The 17,514-nt window shown below is 41.6% G+C and overlaps 1 protein-coding gene and 1 long non-coding RNA gene across 2 annotated transcripts in view; both read right to left on the bottom strand.

Moving 5' to 3' along the window:
- LOC121799207 (kinesin-like protein KIN-14A) overlaps positions 1-17,514 on the bottom strand; it is a 135,527-nt gene that overhangs the window by 23,486 nt on the left and 94,527 nt on the right. The window lies entirely within an intron of this gene.
- On the bottom strand, positions 5,765-7,552 carry LOC121799209. The gene is made up of 2 exons (XR_006050189.1): positions 6,261-7,552; positions 5,765-6,129 (listed from the first exon to the last, which is right to left on the bottom strand). It is a non-coding gene; the product is annotated as an uncharacterized LOC121799209 (long non-coding RNA).

The following is a 17,514-nucleotide window of genomic DNA, read 5'->3' as shown; positions in this document are numbered from 1 at the left end:
ATAGGTGAGTTTTCAAATTAGAACTACGGTCCGCGTGGTCAACTAGGTCTACATCTTCGGCACTCTAAGTTCACGACACATTTCATCATCTCATAGCGAACAAAATATCACAACAAGTACTATAACACACAACATTTTCACATATCAAAGCAAAACACTTTCACACTTCACATTATCATTCAAAACTTTTGAAATAAAATTTTCTTCAGACTCTCACACTTTCCTCAAAATTTTCACATTTCAATTTCAACTTTAGAGTAAAAGTTTTGACTCAAAACTCAAAACATACTTTCACATCAACTTTCATCACTCGTATAAAACACTCCATAGAGTAACGCTTCATACTTCGCACCTCATAACATATATAACATCACACTTCGATGGCTCAATTTTCCAATTGAAAAGGAATTTTTTTTTTTTTTAATTTTTTTTTTCAAATTTTTCTTTTTTTCAAAATTTTTTTTTTCAATTTTTTTTAACAACTTTCCACAACATAAACATTTTTTCCTCAATCAAACTCCACTAGACAACGAGTCATTAATATTACAAAACATCAACCACAAAATTCTTTTTCCATTTTTTTTTCTACATATCAAACCATACAAATCTTTCAAAACTCATAACACATTTGTATTCCAAACAAAACACTCATGCACTTCACATATATGTTTGAAACAACATTCTTAGATTACTCATTTATTTTCTAAAAATTTTAACATTCTCAAAACAACTCATCAACTTTCGTCCTTCATGTAAAACACTCCATCATCCTATGTTGACATGCTCACGTCGTAGTACTTTCACACATATAAAACACACTTAGTCATCATACTAGTCTTGCTCATGCTCCATATAATCACATCATAACAATATCATGATCAACATACCATACGTGCTTAGATCATCTTGTCAATCATGCGCATACTTCACATAATCATACTATCACAACATCGTGTTCACATATATAACACGTGCTTAAATTTTCATGTCAATCGTACTCATATTCTACATAACCATATCATCAAAATTCAGCTTCACGTATAACATTCATTCACATGCGTACACTTGCCAAAACATCCTCATCATATCATCATCAATTTCATACATCTATCTCACATTCTTTCAACAACTTAAAACATACCTCACTTTCTTTGGTTGAGCGTGATGCTTTGGATGTTGAGCCTTCATGACACTCCAGTTTAAGGTTTACTATTCTAGACTTAAGGTGAAAGAAGACTCTCGGACCAGAGCGAAAGAACGAAGCTCTGATACCACTCTGTCACGACCGCCCATACTAGGGGTGTTACAAACGAGGCGATCGTGACCAAGGGACAAACATTAAGAATAGCATTTAAGGATAACAGTTCATAAGAAAGCCTCAATTAGCTTAAAGAATAATATTTTAGTTCAAAAATATAGCAGCGGAAATAAGGTTTCAAAGAGAGTCTAGGATGACGCCTATGTATGAAGACACAACGCATCCAAAATCCCTAGGCCGACTCAACATCCACCGCAACATCCCGCTCAACCTGCACATAGGGAAAACACATGCAAGGCTGAGTACTTGTTGTACTCAATGGGCTCATGCCGAAAACATTTTCATAAAAACAGTTATGTCATCCATACCAGTGATCTCGAGTTTTATGTGAAGTTAAGAAATATCACGAGAACACAAAAACATTTCAAAGTCTGGCCAGACAATCAATCTCCCCACTTTCTCATCAATCATTCAGTCACATTCTCTTTCCATAGTGCGACGAAAGTGTGGCCACACTATTCGCCCACGAGACCGGCCGACTAGCAAGGACGGCTCACGATCCCATCTGTGTACACTAGCCTGATAGGGTTTGCGGCCCTACTCAGACCCGAATTCGTTTCATTCATAGCCCTATAGCCTAATGGAGCGCACTCACAAACTAGGCATCAGGCACAATCTCATCATCAAAACAAACATGGCATGACATAACACTTTAAACCACCCTTATTACACCATAATCATACTTTTGAAAGCGTAAAAGAGTTTAGTAAAAGAAAGCCCACCTCGTTTGCTTAAACCATTCAATATCCAATTAAGGCAACCCTCGTTCCTCGAGCTCACGTATACTCAATCACCCTTGCCAATGACAACACAAATCAGCCTTTCGTAAACTTATATTATCATGCACGTCCTATTGTTGCCTTTTTTTTTATCGTTCTCTCACCCATCCCAACATTCACCAACACAAGAAAGACATGTCATAATACTTTTCTCAAATCACACATGCATCATATAATTCATCAAACTTAGTACAAAAGATATTTTCACATAAAAACGAAACTGGCAGAACTGCGCGGTTGGCTTGTAAAAATCACCAATAATCGCTCCGACCTCATATGAAGCTAAAATTTGGACATAACATAGTAGACACATTCAGGTTCATTCAGGTAAAGTTTCACATTTAAATCGTGTCATTTGGTCAGTCAAAACATTAATACAACACTCGGGTCGGAACATCAAGCTTCTGGCAGCATTGCGCAGTTCATTTGAAAAATTCACCATAAATTCGTACGATGTCCAATAAGGATGAAAATTTTACAAGACTTAGAAGACACTTCCAATTTTCATCTAGTTCAAGAATCACATCAAACGGAGGTCATTTAGTCGATCAAACAGATTTCGAAACTTTCTGGTCGAGAACACACGTTACTGACAGAATTGCGCAGTCAACTTCAAACATTTTTCAAAAATTCATTTTTCGACAAAAAGGGCTGAAATTTACACGAGACACAGAAATCACGTTGATATTTACTCAGTAAAATTTTCATATCAAAATTCGACCGTTTTATAGGTCAATCACACATCAGGAAATACTGTTTGAACGTCACACATTTCAGACTCAAAATTTCGAAATTAGGGTTTCTTTCCCAATCATCCAAACACAAATTCTCATGCTTATAACACACAATCATACTTGATAAGACTCTCTTAAACATATTTGCACATAAACTTAGATCATTCACCAAGGATTCAAATCAAACTTCACACAACTTAATCAAAAATCGCATAACTATCAAAGTTCTCAAGCAAACTCACTTTCCCACCGATTAACTTTGCGATCTATGATTCCTACACCCTCTATATGCATGTAGGATTCAAGAATAAAGTTTCAATGAAGGAGATGAGAAGAAAATCTTAGTTATACCTTCTTGAATCAAGAAAAACGAACGGTAGAAACAAACGTTGACACGATTCGTCCCTCTCCCTTCACCGCTGCCGCCGCTGCCACGAATCCGCCGTCGCGGATCCGCAGCGCCGCGCCGCCTCTGCTCTCCCTTCACCGCAGCGCCGCCTCTGCTCGTCGATCAGCTACTGCTCGCCCCTCCGTCGCACGCCGCGTGGGGTCACTCAGCAGCGCTGAGTCAGGCACCTGCTGTCGCTGCCCATTGTTGTTGTCCTGTGGCTGCTCGACGGTCCCCGAACAGCTCCGAAACGACACCGCGTAGCCCCGAAACCAAACCGAACCACCCCGCAAGATAAGTTCTCTTTACTAAATTTTGTTCTTTTGTGTTTTCGATTAATCACAGCGGGTGTTCGATTATTTTTTTTCGGTTCATTGTTGGTGGTGTGGTTTGATCGGTGATGTTGGTTGATTGAGTTATGTGGGAGGTGGAGTATGATGATATGTTGTGAACAAAAGCTAAAAATTCACGCTTTAGAATTGGGTAGAAATTATACCTTGGTTGTGGAGTTCACAAGGCTGAAAAGAAAGATTCTTGAAGTTGGAAAATTTCGATTTCTGTTGATAGCAATCGATGTTAGATTCTGAAATAGGAGCAATTTAGATACAAAACGATAGAGAAATTGTTTACCACAATTAGGACTGAGTTAAGGATTAGGCACCCTTCGAAGTCTGCCGTGGATTTCAAAATGAAAACTTCCCTGAATTCTTGTTGCAGAGTTGCAGCTCGTTCCAGAGATGTGGGAATAAGGGGAATCTGATTTAGGAGAAAAATATATATTAGAGTGAAGATGGTTGATGGGTAGTTTAGGTTTGGGGAGAGATTTATGGGAGAGAGGGGAGAAACGGTTTTGGTGTCTTGGTATTTATTTGATTTTTTTTTGGGGGGGGGGGGGGGGGGATTTCGAATTTCCTTTTTTATGTGATTTTAATTTAATTTGGATTTATTTGGTATTTATTTGTAGATCACGGAGGAGGAAAATCTCATCACGGATGAGGGAAATCTCTGCAGAATCTTTAATTAAAATAGAATTAATGCCGATTGATGACCAAGTCAACAAGGATAATATTTAACTACATTAGTGTAATTCACAGTCCTTTGCATTTTATTTTAAATTGTGCAGTCCACAATTTTTTTTATCACGGACTGGATTTTTTTTATATTATTTATTCAATTTATTCGATCCAACTCGCAGATTGAGTCCAATATATTTATTTCTCACGGAAAGGAATTATTTTAAATTTGCGCAGTAATTTATTTCACAATCTCTACTCCAGCAACAATTCCACTCAACAATTAATTCACGGACTTCGCAATAAATATTTCATTAATTGCAAGTACTTTAGGGTTAAAAAAAATAGGTTTAGAAAAATGGGGCGTTACAATAGTGCTCTGATTTCATATCGTAGATTGCTTGAAATCATATGCCGAGTTGTTTGCCTATGTATCGCAGATTTGAGTATCAAAGTTGCATTACATGTTCATTATTTGCGTATATTATCCATTTTAATATTTTGATGTGTTTTGTGAGAAATGTGCAACATAGAGCTGAAAAAGATAGATAAAGGTCAAAATCTGGAAGTTGGAGAAAAGCGCAACCCAGTGGTGTGTGTTGGACCCTATCCAGCGGTCGCTGAAAGTTGCACAGAGAGGTCAAAAACTTTCCAGCGGCTCGCTAGGCCTATTCGCGCACATCAGCCTCAGTTCAAACTCATTTTTTCGGAGATTGTGAAGTCCAATCAAGGCGTTCTACACACTATTCTCTTTGTATTCGAAAGAGCTTAGCGTTGGTACATAGATCATCACAATCGGAGATCCTTGGAGAAAGTTATGGCTATTCTACGAATATCGCAAGGTGGAGTCAAAGCTGACGGGAATTTAGGAGGAAATTCAAGGAAGAGAAGTAAATATTACCTTTTGAAGCCAAATGTTTTCCATTCCTTATAGGCCACGAAAATAACCATCTCCAAACCTTTTTCAAACATATAAATACCAATAACCTAATTTATATTATTCACCAATCTTAGAGCCTTCATTCCATCTCATACCTTACACATAAATTCATCCATAATTCTTCCATCTTCTACAAGGAGTAGAGAATTCAAGGGAGATTAAGTAAGAGTAAGATTAATTCTTCCGAGTTTATCTAGTTTTTGTTAGAATGAACATGTCTTATTTTGCTTATATTTATTTAGTTTATCTGTCTGTGGATAGCTAAATTTATAGAACCTAGGGGATGAATGTAATTGACTTTATGTAGTTCTTTTTATTTGTTTAATATTCGGAACTTGCTTTACTTTAATTATTCATTGGTTTGTTTATATTTAGTTGCTAGGTTGTTTCTTTGAGTATTGTTAATCTCTGATCGGTGATGACTTTGATTGTGTAATGACCGCCCCTTTTCATATCCAGTAAACGAAGATGAAGTCAGATAAATAAATTCAAATTTCGTAAATTGACATATGAACGGAAGTATTTATTTTCGTGAACGAGAAATGTTTGCTAATTCGTAAAGGGGATAAAATTTAAAGTGTTACGAGCGAAATAAAAAGAAATGGCGCTCTCTTTATTTTCTTCCCAAAGTGAACGCTTCAAATTCATACAAGAAAGGAAATTTAGAACATAAGTTTCGTCGCTAACTAATTATATTACAATACACACTCATACAAGAAAAATACTAGAAACTTGATTCTTCTAAAAGAATCTATTACATGACTTAACTGTGTATTCTTTCTAAAGGGATCTATTACATAAACTTAAGCAGTTGTGCCCACAAAATGAAGTATACACAAAGGGAAAGACGACAAGGGATTCGCTCTCCCTTCCAACCAGGCCATGCAACACGCCGAGTCCGGAGAGCCCTTCGGGCCGAGAGTTTCAAACCACGAGATAAGCTATTCCCTCCAAGACCTACAATATGAACCCTGAGTTAACACAAGACAAATAGGATAAATGGCAGACTAAGTTAAAGGGGGAAACGAGCGGCTTTGAAAGAGGAAATGGGCAATGGGATCTTTTAGGAGAGAGTAAGAGGGACTCACCAAATGGGGAAGTCGTGGTAGTGCAACAACCTGCATCCCAGCCTTTATCCAGCCGCTACTGGCCAAGAAGGACCCTCATCTGCAGCCCTCAAGCTGCAGATTTGTAGGGGCAAGCGCCTGCAGAAAGTGCACCGAGAGCACTGGTTGTGCAGCAGAAGACAAGGGGCTGAGATACCCTGCAATATGGGAACAAAAGAGGTTGTAAATTCCAATTAATGCACGAGTACATGCCTGCATAGTTGCAGGAAAAATCAGCCAACAAAGGGCAGCCTAGGACCCCTTACTCTGGCACTAAATAACAACCCTGTAGCTTTCAGTTACACACCCACTATACATAGAGAAGATCTCTCAGTTTTACCTCCTTCACCACCACATATCATCACAATCAGTAAGCTAGAGAGTGAGAGAGACCGAGGCTTGAGTAGGAGTTTGAGCCGAGCAAAGAAGGTAAACTTCACCTCCCCTCAAACTCAAAACGTTGATAATACCATCAATTCATCATGTAGCAACATTTTGCACTAGGAAACACATCGCATGATAGTGGTGAATACAGCCTATACACCATTCAAGCCACGATAGAACGAGAGAATCAGACTCATGCTCGATAAAACATAGGCCTCTTCATGCCAAGCTAAAACCAGTAGTTCCTCTAAACTTGTGCAATAATTAAACCAAACCACAGAGGCATCGCACAACGAAATCAACATCAGATGCAGTGAACGAGAAATTCCAGTCTTAAACGAGTATCGAATGTGTCAAAAATCATGCTAACTCAGGGTATAGCTAGATAAAGTATATGAACCCTTGAATCCTACTTTAGACCTCAACAAATAGAATCAACAGACGTAGGGATAGGAAGCGACGGGTGGCTAGAACTTCGAACGGAACCGTAACTCGGAGGAGTCGACGTTTGTTTTCCCTCCACCGAGGCGACGAGATTGGATGGTGGCGGCGACGCCGTGTCATCACCGAGAGCATGGAAGTCCACGCGACGGCCTGGCTCAACTCCGGACGATCTGGCCGCAAAGAGAGGCGCAACGACCGGCGCAAAGGGGAGGACGACCACTCTCGTCCAATGGTTACCTAGGGTTCGACGTTTTTCTCCCCGATTGGGGATCTTCCCATTCAATTCAAGAGGAGAGTAGAGAGGAACTGAGGTGCGACGGCGACGACAGACGGCGGACGCCTCCGGGAGACGCGACGGAGGTGGCGATCCGTGGGTTTCGCCGAGGGAAAGGAGAGGAGTCTAGGGTTCTTCCCAATTTGGGGAAGAATTGTGTTTCGTCTGGAAATGGCCGATGGTGGAGGGGAGTATACTTTGGGCCTCACCAAATTGTTAAGTAATTGGGCCGTGTCTTTTATTTTTAATTGGGCCGTCTTTTTTTCTTTTGATTTGGGCCTGATTGAAAAAAAGAAACAAATCATGTGGGCCGGTTAGTTTAAATCGGGCCTGCTTTTAATCCCTCGGGCAGTCGAATTAAAGGTTACCAGGCCGTAATCTTTTCGACCGGGCAATGATAAGAAGGAAAAAAAAGAAAAAGAGAAATAATCATGTTATGTCATGTTATACCATGTCAAATAAATGATTAAATGGAACTAATATTAATTTTAAGCAAAGTAAGTATTTTTAAGTTAATTAAGTATTTAAATCCAAGAGGATTTAAATTTGAAATTAGACATGATAATTTAGATCATAGCGTGAGCCGCTAATTGAAGCATCGGAATTAATTTATAGACTCCCCTAATGTCATGCCAAATTAAATAATGGATAGCCATATTAAAGTTAAATATCTGGAATTTAACTAATACTCGAAAAATTCGGCGAATTCCCAAATAAATTAAATCACTTGATTTAATTATGCTCAAGAATTTTTTGGATTTAGGAGGAAGAAAGTAAAAATAATTACACAATTAGGGATGCATACACGCTAAATAAATAATTGCTTAAGCCTAATTTAAGTATATTATTTGTTTATAAAGGGGTGTCGTCGCGAGACAAGTAAAATCAAGTCGAGGAAGGCTCGCTTGAGAATTTAAGCAAAACGAGGTGGTCTTTTCTTTCAAAACTTGATTTTATGTGAAAACGTGAATATTTTTGAATAAGTTGTCATGCCATGTTTTGTTTATGATTACCTATCTGTTGGCTATGCCAAGCATGTTAAATTGAATCCGGGTCCCAGTAGGGCTGCGCAGACCCTACTCGGACTAGTGTACACATATGGGACTGTGTGCTAGCTTTCCAGTTGACCGGTCCAGTGACCGTCGTGGAATGTGGGCACATTCCCGGTTCACACAAGATCAGATATGGTATGTTATGATATGTTATGTGACTGCGCAGTCAAATTTACGAAATGATAAAGGATTTAGTGACCGGGGATTTATTTAAAGAAAAACACCGCGCTCACTCAAGTATGGCTGACAACTAATGAGAAATGTTTTGGCACTAAGTCCACTGGGTATATCAAATACTCAGCCCTGCATGTTTGTTTTCTTAACGTGCAGGTTGATCGTGATCGGGGCGAGGAGATGTTGGGAGAGACTAATAAATAAGTAGCTAGGTAGTTGATTTAATATATCTCCATACATATTACTTCATCTTGGAACCTTCCGCTGCATGTTTAAGAATTATTCTAGCAAGACAACACACTTGGTTAATTACTCTGATTTTGATTTGGTTGTACCCCGAAGCTTGCTCGGAAACTGTGTGTGCTTTTGTGCTAGGTCAAGCTTCGCAAACTCAGAGAATCCGCTAGATCACAAGGTCTAGGAACTCAGAGGATCCTGGAAGTCTCGGTTGTCGGACACACAAATTCCGCATTCAAAACCCTCAACCCGCTATACTATGAATTAGTACAAGGAAGCAGGGATCGATCCCACGAGGACAGATGCGTAAGAACGCATTTAAGAGACTCTGGAAAAGATGATTTGGTTGCTGCCACACAATTTTGGGTTGAGGAAAGCTATTACTAGACTTAGGAATAAAATCTAACAATAGACCTAAGAAATAGAAAACAACATGTAAACATAGAACATCATCTTAACTTCCATACCTCAAACAAACTTCCTTGATCTAGTAAACGACTACCTAAATTAGCTGGACAGAAAGTAAACATGCAGTGGGGACCATTTCCAGAAACGGTAAAGTACGAACGAAAAGCTGCAACTAACTAACTCTGCATTTAACATACCACAACCTGCATCTCGTTACCTGATTCAAACACGAACATGGAGAAAACAGAGTAATAATCCAGATTCAAACAAAACATATAAATTCAGACATCGAAAACTGACGATTAATCGGAAACCAACAGATCTACTTCTACTAGACGAAGCAAACAGAACACAGAAATGAAACATTAAATTTTATCCGATCAACCAACTCAGCTTCAGATCTACACGTCGAACGCTTAATCCACTCCGGATCCAAGCAATCCGAACCAAACTCCAACCAAAAACAACTCCATGAACTCCGCTACAACAGATCCACGCCGATCAACGGCAATCCAATCACGATTCAAAGCCGATTCAACAGATCAAGTGCGAAAAGCATCCATTCAAGTAAATAACTATAAAATCAGAAACAAGCATCATCCATACTCAAAATCGACATCATCATAACGGAAAATAGAAATTGCATAGAAAGATTCAATAATACTTCAACAGTCAACAAAAGCCGAGCTTCGAACAGCAAAGACTCGGTGAAATTCACAGCAGCAAACGAAATGAAAGCAGTAAATCGTTTCTTCGTCCTACGTGAGGACGGTGGTACGCAACAACAAACTAAAAAAGGAACCCGAACCCCTCTCGTATCTGAAAACCAAGTGTGTAGAAGTGTGTTAGACCTCCTTCACTGGTGAGAGCCCAAAAGTAAAAACTCTGGTGTGAATTGTCTGCTCTCTCTTATATAGGTGCGGAGGTGATCTTCTAGAATCCTTCACTTGAAATTTCTGTCCTGTCCTTCGGCTTAGCGACCTCCTCCGGTTATTTCCTTCATAATGCTCATTTTTATCTCCAAATTTCCTTCGCCAGGCAATTGTCTTCCTTTCTTCCTTAGCCTGGCGATATCTACTACACACCTGGCTTAAAAAGGTGCGTTAGACCCCGTAAATGCATGAACTTAACCCTACTACCGATGCATGAAATTAGCCTTATCAAACCGCTCACACTTAAACCATACTTGTCCTCAAGTATAAAGACAAGAAAATAGAAATAAGACGAATTTCAATGCATGGCTATCCTATGACCGACCCTACAGACACAAAGTCCTAGACCTAGACACACTAACAGACTCACAAAGAGGAAATAAACACACAAAGAAAAACACAAGGGCATGAACTAGTTTCAACTTTTAGGCAGCCGTCCCCACAAGCTTAAGGTCTATCCGATCATCTACAGTCTCCAAATCCTCCCCTTTCCTTCTTTTACCTAATCGGTCTGTCAGTTTGTCAAGATAGCCTATTGACTTCCCAATTGTTGGATTCACTTGATCTCTCATTCCTCATCAGGGATGTTAGGATCGATTCACTCTTAAGTTATTGCCACACCACTGATGCTTCGGGTTATGAGAGTTCCTCCTACCTAAAGTCCCCTTTTCTTTATTCCTGGGTCAAGTTACTATTGCTTCATGCCCTTGGGTTTCTTTTCCTTCTCTTCCCCTTTTTATATATAATTTTTTTTATCCCCTGGACTTTGTCCAGGTTATACCTCCTTTTCCTGGAATTCGTCCAGCTTATACCTACTTTTCCTGGACTCCGTCCAGCTTATACCTCTAGGACCATTTTCCCAACTTTTTCTCCTTCCGACTCTTCTCCCTAAACATCCAGTGGCGGCCCTCTTTTATACATGTTAGCTCTAAGTGTTTAGGATTATAACTCACTTTTATAGTGGGGCTTCACAACTAGGTTATCTAAGGCATCCTCTATCATTCTTACTTCATTCAAACCGATGTCAGTTTATTAAGGAAAAAGACCTCAAAGTTGCCATGCATCCTATCTTCAATTGCTCTTACTAAGGGAATCTTGCCTTATTGTATTCACTAGCTCATGCGACACACAAAAACCTAGATCTAAAGACTCTTATTCACATTAAACACTGACTGCACTAACTCCCTCCTCTTCCCACTTCACTCAAGCTTGTCCCCAAGCTATCCCAGTGAAGAGGGGAAACAGGGAAGTATTAACAGACCGAAACAAACACAAAAGCACAACACACAAAACAACAAACATGCACAGGCAAAACAAACTTCTCACACTTAGACCGAGCAACGGGCTAAGTGGGAGAAATTACAATAGAACAAAAGCCCAAACATTCCTAAAAGAAACACAAACTTCTCACACATAGACCAAAGATTGGGCTAAGTGGGAGAAGACACATATAAACGCAGATACATATATACGTCACGAGGCATGCTAGAAAAATAAACACAAAAGCACAAACTCAAAACAACAAACATATAAAAACGAAAAGAAAATGAAAATAATACTGAAAAGTAAAAGTTACTTGGTCATTGGGGGGTCTCAATTCGGAGTCTGCCCCCCCGCGGGAGCCAAACTGGGGTGGAACATAGGGGCGGGTCACCTTCACTTTCTTTCTAGCCGGCGACGCCGGCTTATCTTCTTCTTTCTTACTTTGCTTTGACACGTGCTTCTTCACAGACAAGGGCTTGGATGCAGATGGGGCTAACATGGGCTTAGACGCTGATGGGGGTTGCTGAAAAGAAGAGCTTCCCGGCCCTGGCTGCTGGGACACACTGTTGGGTCCAGAGGGCAGCTTCTTCTGGGGCTGGGGAAACTTCTTCTGCAGCCAATCGGTCATCATCATTATCAGCTTAACGGCTTCCGCCATGCGATCGCACTGCACGGTTGACCTTCCCACCAAGTCAGTGATGCTTCCCCTGAGGGCCTGCATCTCCTCCCGAACTCCGTCGAGCTCCTTCCGCATCATGCCCATCTCCTTCTTCATCTCTTCATAATCCACGCTGGCTATTGTTTCGACACCATCCTGCTCTGTCTTCACCTTGGGTTCCATCATTCTTCACCTTGGGTTCCATCATCCCTGCTCGACCCAGGAGCTTCCTCCTCTTGTTCGCCCTCTGTTCCTGAGGCTAGGGATTCCTCTGTTGTAGGTTGGGCGAGATCATTAATCTCATCCCTCAAACTCCTTCTTGCCCTACGCCTAGCCTCCTTTTGATCCACCGGCGAGTCTGTGTCCTCCGGATTCTCTACCAGATCTACCACCAATTTTAGCCCACTTTCCTCGGGCACCGAAAATTCATCAAGAACGGGGGCCTCCCCCCAGACAAACTTGGGGTCCCCCCTCAGTATAAACAGGGGTTTCTCCTCAGCAACTGTTCTGTCAACAATAGGGGTTTCCCCCTCAACTACCACGTCATCAAAAACTAGGGTTTCCCCCTCAACAACATCCTCTGCAGAAACAGGGGTTACCCCCTCAACAACCTGTGTTGTACTCTCTTCACCAACCACCATACGCTCAAGTTCTCAGGCCAACCCACCCTCATCCTTCAGTTCATCGCCCACCGCTGCGTCTCTCTCCGGCGCCTTGGGTGTCAGTTCGGCTTCTGCATGCGAAATTGCGGGTTTGGCTATCGAATCATCTTGAATCATCAGCGGTGATGGTGTTGCGGTTGTTTTTTCGGAAGGTTTGGCATGTTCCATCATCGCTGAGAAGAGGGCGAAGGCCTTCATCGCCTCCTCTGCACTACCAAACTTTCTTATTAAATCTGCCATGAACGCCACCGCGTCGGAATCTGCGGAGGTGGTGGGGTTCCCGGCCTTCTCGGTGTGAGCGGGTGCCTTCGTCATGTTCTGGTTCTGCAAAAACACAAGAACTTGGAAGAATTCTGGTGATTAGGGTTAGAAGGACTGTGGGTATTGCGAGAGAAAAGATTTGGGGAAGAATATAGAGTTGAGAGAGAGTTCGGTTTTTTAGAGATTGGAAAATAAAAGGAAAAGGAGTAAAAATTGGTAATTTTAGATAAGGAAAGGGGAATAGTTGCAGGGCGGTTGCAGGCGTGATGTAAGCAACCGAACACCTCCCCATAAAATTAAAATTTGGAGGAAATGCCACTACACACAACTCAGAATTATCCCTAAAAACTTTCACTCGATGACCATTAACAAGGAAAGGGACAGAGTTCGAGGCACTTCCCTGGATTTCCACAGCTCCATTTGCTCGAAGGCCAACAATTGTGTACGGCCCAATCCACTTGGACTTCAGCTTCCCAGGTATCGCTTGAGCCTGGATTGGAAAATGAAGACCTTCTGACCCACTTGTAGTTCCTTGACCCTGAGATTTTTATCATGCCAGAGCTTTGTCTTTTCTTTATACCACATTGCGATTATACGACTCCAGCCATAACTCTTCATGCTCCTGAAGTTGCAATTTCCTCTCTTCCTCACAAGCCTGGGGTCTCATATTAATCTCCTTCACCGCCCAATATGCTCTATGCTCCATTCTCATGGGCAGATGGCACATCTTGCCAAACACCAGCCGGTAGGGCGACATCCCAATAGGAGTTTTATATGCAGTCTTGTAAGCCCATAATGCATCGCCGAGCCTCTTGCTCCAATCCTTCCTTGACGGGTTCACCGTCTTCTCCAAAATTGCCTTGAACTCCCTATTCGAGATCTCTGCCTGCCCGTTAGACTGAGGATGATACGGGGTAGAAAGCCTGTGGTGGACTCCGTATTTCCTCATTAGAGCTTCTATGGTTCGGTTATAGAAATGCGTCTCTTGGTCAGATATAATAGCTTGGGGCACACCGTACCAGCTAAAAATGTTAGCTCTAAGAAACTTAGCCACCTCTTTGGCTTCACAAGAAGTGGTTGTTTTGGCTTCTATCCACTTTGAAACATAATCTACGGCCGCAAGGATGTATGTATTCCCGTACGAAGATGGAAATGGACCCATGAAATCCATCCCCCAGACGTCAAAGATTTCACAAACGATTATTGAGACCTGCGGCATCTCATCTCTCTTTGAAATTCCTCCAGTTTGCTGGCATCTCTCACAGTTTTGACTGAATTCAAAAGAGTCCCTGTGTAATGTAGGCCAATAAAATCCACTGTCTAGGACTTTCCTCGCAGTCTTCCTTGGTCCAAAATGACATCCACACGCCAACGCATGGCAATGATTAAGCACGTCCCTCTTCTCCCATTCGATTCGGGGATACATCTCCTGATTACTTGGTCAGCTCCCATCTTCCACAAGTATGGATCGTCCCAAAAATAATACTTAGCCTCACTCTTAAGCTTCATCTTCTAGGCCCGGGAAATTTATTGTGAACTAGGCACCTCTCCAGTGACCAAGTAATTTGCCAAGTCTGCGAACCATTGTTCCGCGTTCAGCTGACACTTCCCTTTCTCAGCATCTCCTGGACCTATTATCGCCATTATCATTTCCCAACTGATAGTTCTAGCCGTCTAGGAGATTCTCCTATGTAGTACAGATGTTCCTCTGGGAACGCGTCTGGTATAGCTTCCTCAGTCTCTCCCTGGAAAATTCGACTCAGATGGTCAGCCATTTTATTCTCTGTCCCCTTTTTGTCTCTCATTTCCCAATCAAATTCTTGCAAGAGTAACACCCAACGGATTAACCTTGGCTTCAATTCTTTTTTCGCCAGCAAGTACTTGATAGCCGCGTGGTCGGTAAAAACTATCACTCTCGACCCCAGTAAGTAGGGTCGGAATTTCTCGAATGAATACACGACTGCTATTATTTCCTTTTCTGTGGTGTCATAGTTTTCTGGGCCAGGTTGAGTGTCTTCGATGCATAGAAGATCACGTAACGTTTTCCATCAATCCTTTGACCTAGTACCGCCCCCACGGCGAAGTCGCTTGCATCACACTTTATTTCAAACGGCAGACTCCAGTCGGGTGCCCTGATGATAGGGGCAGATACTAATTTATCTTTCAATAATTGAAAAGCCTTCTTACACTCTTCGTTGAAGACGAAATCAACATCATTATGCAACAGGTGGGTGAGCGGCTGAGCAATCTTCGCGAAGTCCTTTATGAATCTTCTATAAAAACCTGCATGCCCTAGGAATCCCCTGACTTCTTTATGATTCGTAGGGTAAGGAAATTTTGAAATCACATTGACCTTTGCTTGGTCCACCTGTATGCCCTTCTCCGAGACTACATGCCCTAAGACGATTCCCTCGGGTACCATGAAGTGACACTTTTCAAAGTTAAGGACCAAATTCTTTTCATGGCATCTCCTTAATACTACGTCCAGGCTAGCTAAACAAGAATCAAAAGAGTTCCCATATACGGTGAAGTCATCCATGAAAATCTCGATATAATCCTCTAGTAGATCTGAGAAGATACTCATCATGCAGCGTTGAAAAGTGCCTGGCGCATTGCACAGCCCAAACGTAGTCTTCTCTTGGTCTTCGGGATCTACATAGATCTGGAAGTATCCACTGTATCCGTCAAGGAAGCAAAAATATTTCTTTCCAGTCAGCCTCTCTGGCATCTGATCAATAAAAGGTAGGGGGAAATGATCCTTCCTGGTTGCTTCATTCAGCTTCTTGTAATCGATGTACATCCTCCACCCAGTAACAAGTCGAGTGGGCACTAATTCATTCTTGTCATTCTTGACTACCTGAATTCCGGACTTTTTAGGCACCATATGAACCTGACTGACCCATTCGCTGTCTGGTATGGAGTAAATGATACCTAGGGAAAGCAGCTTCAAAACTTCCTTCAGAACTTCCTCCCTCGTGTTTGGATTCAACTTGCGTTGTGGGTCCCTGTAGGCCTTCGCACCTTCTTCCAACCTGATGTGGTGCATGCAAAGATCCGGACTGATTCCTACTAGGTCTGAGAGAGTCCATCCTATTGCCTTCTTATTCCTTCTGATTACCTCCAGTAAATCTCTTTCATGTTCCTCGGTCAAGTTGTTGTTGATGATGACTGGGAAAATCTCATTTTCTTCTAGATAGGCATACTTGAGGCCTGGGGGAGCGTTTTCAGTTCCTTATTGGGGGTACTTGTTTCCTGGGGCAAGGGATTTTTTTCTGTCTCATCTGTTATCATTCCCTTAGCAGACCCAGAAGAATTTTCCATGCTAGCCACATGGGTCCCTGTAGGCCTTCGCACCTTCTTTCAACCTGATGTGGTGCATGCAAAGATCCGGACTGATTCCTACTAGGTCTGAGAGAGTCCATCCTATTTCCTTCTTGTTCCTTCTGATTACCTCCAGTAAATCTCTTTCATGTTCCTCGGTCAAGTTGCTATTGATGATGACTGGGAAAATCTCATTTTCTTCTAGATAGGCATACTTGAGGCCTGGGGGGAGCGTTTTCAGTTCCTTATTGGGGGTACTTGTTTCCTGGGGCAAGGGATTTTTTTCTGTCTCATCTGTTATCATTCCCTTAGCAGACCCAGAAGAATTGTCCATGCTAGCCACATGGGCTGATCCCCTTGACCTAGCTGACTCTGGATTTTTACAAAACTCCGAAATAGCTTCGGCTAACTCCTCATCCCTTAATTCCCTTGTGTGTATTGCTTCACACCAGCCAGCTACCTCTGTGTCAATAGAGTAACTTAACTCTGAATTTTTAATCTGCTCCTGCATCAACTCGGTCTCAAGATATTCCTGTACCAGTGGGTTAATAACATCGATAGCATGCAAATTCTCTACATCCAAAGGTTTCTTCATTACTTCATCTATGCTAAATGTATATTTCTCCCCATTATAGTCCAATCATATTGTTCCATCAAAGACATCGATAATGGTTTTAGCGGTACGCAGAAAAGGTCTTCCTAAGAGCACGCCGCTACACTCTGCAGATTCATTATCACTCATTTTAATAACATGAAAATCGGTCGGATACAGAAAATCATGCAATTTGACTATAACATTTTCTAAAACTCCCCCCGGACAAATGCATGACCCATCTGCCAATTGGATCACCACTTTTGTATCCACCATTCCTACTACCAACTTTTTGTATATGGAAAACGGTAAAACATTTATCGACGCCCCTAAATCACACATAGCATGCTCAATTCTGACATCACCAATGGAAATGGGTAAGGTGAAAATACCTGGGTCAGTGCATTTCGAAGGCATCCTTCGTTTCTGAATCACTGCTGACACGTTCTCTCCAATCAGTATCTTCCCACTGGGTCTTGTCTTCCCAGCGATGAACTCCTTTATGAATTTGCTGAAGACCGGCAATTTCAAAGCCTGTAAGAACGGTAGGTTTATCTCCAACTTCCCAAAGATA

Source organism: Salvia splendens, chromosome 4, assembly GCF_004379255.2.
Source record: "Salvia splendens isolate huo1 chromosome 4, SspV2, whole genome shotgun sequence".
Taxonomy (NCBI): Eukaryota; Viridiplantae; Streptophyta; class Magnoliopsida; order Lamiales; family Lamiaceae; genus Salvia; species Salvia splendens.
This window is presented reverse-complemented; position numbering and strand designations above follow the sequence as displayed.